Below are 6092 nucleotides of genomic sequence, written 5' to 3' on the forward strand. Positions count from 1 at the left end.
AATAAGGAAGTTGTGTTACAACTTCCAGCTCCCACACCACGAGAATGGCTAAAAATAGAATCGTAATGCAGTTTCAGAACTAACAATAAGTCTGATTATTATGAATACAGATACAAAGCAGAAATAAATACGTTTACAGACAGAGGAAAACGTATTTCTTCCGTCATAACATGTTCATCTTTCTCAATCATTTTACGTTCATCTTTATCATTTTACCTTGTTATTTTCGCAATATATATTGCTGTCTCGTAAACAGGGTGGTTGTTTGTGTTTTGCAAAAGGGAGGAAAAAGGTTGTATTTTCTGTCTGGGTCGAGATAATGGGTGTAACTATGTGTGGTTAGGCATAGCCACGAGCGAAAAAATCGTACATCCACTCATCCACGATAGCCGGTGGTGAACTGACAGATGATACTTGAGACGGTGAAGTCAAAGGTCATGTCCCAGATTTTCGTTCACTTCCCGAAAGTTTTCACAGTTTTCTACAAGTTGCAAACCATTACAGCAAACCTGAGCAAATAGGTAAAGATACCAAGACAAAAATGTATTTTTCTCTTCTTATAAGTCTTTAACGAACAAACAAAAAAAGGCAATATTCCGACGCCGATCATGGGTAATCATATAAATCAGGTTAACTGGTTACAAGGCTTTATTTAATGCTTTAATTGCTTACAAGTACATACCAGAACAGTAAATATTTAACTTACAAATACAGTACTGTAGAAAAGCAGTACAGTAAGAGTTTAGCGAACAAACAAAAAAGGCAATATTCGACGCCGATCATGGGTAATCATATAATTCGGGTTAACTGGTTACAAGGCTTTATTTAATGATTTAACTTTATTTAAGTGCTTACAAGTACAGTAAATACGAGAACAGTAAATATTTAACTTACAAATACTGAACAGCACTGTGGAAAAAACGAACAAATAAAAAAGGCAATATTCTGACGCCTATCAGGTAAACTGGTTATAAGACTTTATTTCTTGCTTTAACGTTATTTAATAGTACTTTAAGTTGCACATAAACTTACCAGAACAGTACAGTACTGTAAATATTTAACTTACAAATACTGTGCCACTGTACTGGAATGTCTCACTCACTGAATAATTTCCCGCCTAGATCGTCACGTAATCAAAACAAACCGCGCGCTGTGGTGACGTTCGAGGATTTGATCTTTCAAAGGCCTCTCCTGCGTTAATTTGTAGTTTTCATAATGTTTTTTTAATCTTACGTTGTCTTAGATGTATCCCAGCCCTTACCGTGTATAATTGCGAGCGCGTTCCGTGAGATCGTGTTCCGTGCGAGTTACCTGTACTGAAGAACTGTGGAGTTTGGGTACTAGCTGACCTCACACTGCTAACACAGGACCTCTCTCCGTCGCAGCAACAACTGGACTGACCAGAGTCGTGGGAACAAAGCGGAGCACTTTCGGCCGCATTTTTTTAACGGTCGAATGAGCAGAGGCGAACAATAAAAAACAATAGTATCGCTCAGTACAGCACTTAGTGACGTGCACTAATCGGGTCACCTCTGAAAACGGTGACGAATGTTTTGAAAAGTATACTCCGAATTGGAGGGAGAAACGGTTAGCTGAGCGATACACAGTGAGTTTTCCACTAATAGTTCGTGGCTTCTCACAAAAGGAAAATGTCGCGAACTGATTCGTGACACTATCTTGCACACACCTTCCACATCCCCCATCTGCTCGAATCCATATTTATGCAATGGCATCTCCACTTCCCTCTTAAATTTTGCTTTTTTTTCCCTCCTCTTGTAATTTTTCCACTCTCCTTGTATGCACTACTTCTACCTATCCTTCCCTTCTTCTATTTCTCCATTTCCTTTGGACCTTGATTCTCTGGTCAGAAAGTCCACTTCCCCAGCTTCTGTATACTCTTGCATCCATTACACACCTCATCTCTTCATCCAAACACATGTAACCAGTCATCACCTTCCGTTCTTTCAGTTCACCACCCACCCTTCTTATCACTTGCCACATGTACCTATGGATCATTTTGTGCCTGAAGAGGGTATTGACTCTCAACTTACCCCTCGCAGCACAAATGTCCACTAAAGCACTGCCATTCTCATCCATCTCTGCAGGCACACCCCACTCACCAACCACTCCATCCACCTTAACATTCCCTACTTTTCCATTCGTATCTCCAATCAGAAACACTTTCTCATTCCTTTCAAACTTTTCCAAGTATGCATCCATGTTTGTCCAGAACTCCTCTCTCTCTCTCTCCTTGCAAGATCTTGCGTTGGCGCATACATGCACACAATCGTCCACATTTTTAGTCCAACTCTCAATCTTACCCACACAACCCTAAAGCCAACTGATCCATACTTTCTTATATTCTCCTTCCATCTGTTACTTACACCAATACACACACTCCTTCTTTTGCTCTCTTATTCTCACCTACTCCCGCACATATTCCCCAACCATACTCCCATTCTTTCACATTCTCACCTCGCCATTTAGTTTCAGTTACTCCACATACATCCACTTTTGCTCCCACAAGCACCTAGACAATCTCTCTTTCACCTCATCATTTACACCCCTTACATTCCAAGTAGCTATCTGTACCATGTCCTTTGTTCGGTCCTTAAGGGGCTATCACACGGCACCTCATACGAGGTTTGCCAAGGATACGATGGTAAATCGGAACGGTAACGTGGTAAAATTGCCGACGATACCACAGGCATTTGGAACCCATCTGGATGGATTCCTGCCGAGGATACGACGGGCAAAACAGTGTGACCAAAACCCAGGCTACTCGACAGAGAATATATCATACTACATTATTAAACATTTAGCCTAACACTGAATACTTATTAATATTTTATAATAAATATCAATCGTTTTGAAGGCCTTATAAAGAGTTAATATTTCCTACACCGAGGAAACAGTGATGTCGATAAAATATCACGTGTTTACAACTGAGGACTCCACTGCAGGTAGAGTAGACGAACCAGTCGCCACCTGAAAACACCACCACAACAACAACGTACTGATGGCTTTATCATCGATTTCCTGGACAAGGGCAGCTGAATTCACCCTTATAGAGAAATTGAGGCAGTTCCGCGTGTGTACCAGTTTGTAAACAAAAGTTGCATCTCCTTATTCTTTACCGAGTCAGTGACAGCGATCACTTTCCACAGTCGCGAGACGGGGCCCTGGCAACAGTGTGAGAAGCATGTCCTTTGCCGAAGATACGAGGAACATGTGTGATAGCGTCCAAGTTTTGTTCCACTTAAATCTTCCTCGGCCGTTCCTGGTACGAGGTACCGTGTGATAGGGCCTTTAGTCATCACCTTTTGGTCAGTCCTGGTCTGAGGCTTCTTGTTTGTATTTTTAGCTGATTGTTTTCCGGGGAGGGGCACTAACCCTCCGCCAACCCACTTATTGTCACATAGGGGACACGTGTTGATTGGTTATAAGGTTACCACCCAGCGTTGTAAATGCTTTCCTGGTTTACAGGAAATCATTTAGCTTGCCACTCAATGTAGAGCTACCCTAAAGACAAAACCACTACATTAAGTGGGTGGAAGTATGAAATACGTCACATGTTTATTGGAAAATATGTTATTCATATTTTTCCCGTGTTCTAATTCTTCCGTATCACTTTCGAGAACATGGGCAGACGTGGTCGTGAAGCTACCACATCAGCTTCACTGTGCTTTTCAGCCTGTCTCTTGAGTCTTTCGACATCAGCTGCCATTTTGGCATCTCCTTGAGTCGGCTCTATCAACAGGGCCCAACTGGAAAGAGCCTTTGGTCCCCACTTTAGCTTTCTGATCATCTAGGTATTGCCTGTCCTGTATAGGAACCAGAAATAAGAAATATGTGCATTATATTGCATGCCCAATGGGATTCAGCTGAATAATGCACACATAGAACCAATTATAAATCAGAGAAAATATTCACCTTCTTTCTAGGAGGACAAGTGCATACAATATGCTGGACTTGACAGTTTTCTTTGCTGCACTTCACAGATTTGTCATCACAGTTACGGACAGGCAATTCACATATACAGGCGGAAATATCAAAAAGCTTATCTAACTTTGCTTTCAGTCTCTGTTCCTGAACTGTAGGAAGAGATTTCCTGTTGATGGCCTTTGCTTTCTTGAAACACGCTCTGTTGACCATTTTCACCACGTAATACTCTCCATGCAGGGTAAGCCATGGGTTGACTGCCCCCCAGATGTCGATGACATCCTTTGCTATCATCTTAGCAGTAGCGTAATCTTCTACATGGGGATGACTGTTCTGCAGATAATAGCAATACTGTATTACAGTACAATCCCAGCTATCCGGTATCCAGACAAACAGAATACTCAGAAAAACAGGAAAATTCAAGGGCTGGTAAAAATGTCAGTAAGTTATAACTGTGCGCTAATTTGAATGGACCGCCAAACCGCCTTTTGATCGTGTCACGCGAGGCTGGGTGAAGTCAGACAAAGCGAGGTGAAGGCATTTCCAGCTAATGTAAATCCCTAGCAAATCCTCTTAACCACCTCTCCTCTCCCCCTCTTTTCCCTACTTGAATTCAGTCATCCTCCACACCCTCCAAAAATCACCAGTCTGCTTTTTGCCACCATACAGTAAACAAACTCTCTTGCTATTGTGTTTCTCTGATAGACGGTAATTTGTACACTCCAAAATGCCTAAAGTGCAAACTAAACGTAGCGTATCGTGCTTACCTTGAAACAGAAGCTGGACATATGCAACAGACTTGAAAAAGGCGAACATTATAAAACACTAATGGCTGAATATAAATGTTAATAGGAATGAAAGTTTACTTTGTTGGAAGAAAAATAAATAAATAATATGCCTGCATTTCATACATACATCATTTATTTTATTTTCTGCAAAACAGCTGAGTGGTGGGGGAGGGGTTGGAGTGATGGAGGTCAGGTGGGGAAGAAGAACAGTCGGGGTCAGAAACGTAAACATAACTCACGTGGGGGCGCAGGTGTCGTGATAATTCTACAGCGCAGTCTTAACACATCATCAGTTCACTAATAAATGTTCAAGCTTTTTATTTCTTTATTTTATTTTTCAATTTTTATGAGTACAGTACATATAATGAATACAGTAATTCGGTAAACAATGGACTGGTGCAATTTTCAGTACTGCAAATTGCTAAACATTGCATTATGTGTTATGACCATGGTGTGTGTGTGTACAAGGCAGTTTTTCAGGCGGAATCTCTTAGTGTAACCCCTAATGTGACTGGTGAGTACCTGAACTGTATTTACTGCTGTGATAGCCTTTGTATAGATTTGACTTGAAAATCAGAAATACGGGAAAAATCTGTAACCGGGAAGGTAAATTCCCCAAGCCACCCGGTTAACTGGGATTGTACTGTACTTGGCAGAGTGTAGGCGGTTCGGTTTTATCCTGTGGCAAAAGGTGACTGCAGAACTTTTTGGCTGTACCAGTCCAAGTTGACACTGCAGAATTGCGAGTTCTTCCCATTTTCAAGAAATGTATCACAACGTAATATACCTGCAACATGACAAAAGTCAGGCTCAGTGAATGCACATATACTATGCTTTCATACAAAAGCGAAGGTCAGAGTAAAATTGTGAAAAAATTCAATGGGTCACTGATATTTGTATTTGTCTTTAGATCGATTTGCTCAAAAAACTGTACAAGTGATGGATCTAAAACTTCTCATCAGACATCATAATACTGAGTCCTAACTATCTCTACTTGTCCAAGATAGTAGTTTTATAATGAACCTACCCTACTGAGCATAGAGCCACCTGATATGGAAAGAAGAGTCATAAAAAGTAACAGAAAGGGAAGGGAGAGGTAAGATGAGAGGAAGGTAGACAGAAATAAAGTGAGAAAGGGGAAGGGAGAAGTTCAGTACTACCATACATCAAGTGAGTGGATGATTGTTGCCACCACCTCATAATTTCAGTCATTGTTTAAATTATGTAATTACAATTGCTGTATGTATCTTTGTTTTAGAAATGCTTTACATTTAAGCATTACTGGTTTCTGTATTTCCTCAGGATGTACACATTAATCTGTTGATTCCAGATCAGTGACTTATAAAAGTATTACATAGTTGC

Source organism: Coenobita brevimanus, chromosome 86 (assembly GCF_032717465.1).
Source record: "Coenobita brevimanus isolate Jiangsu-jjx chromosome 86, ASM3271746v2, whole genome shotgun sequence".
Taxonomy (NCBI): Eukaryota; Metazoa; Arthropoda; class Malacostraca; order Decapoda; family Coenobitidae; genus Coenobita; species Coenobita brevimanus.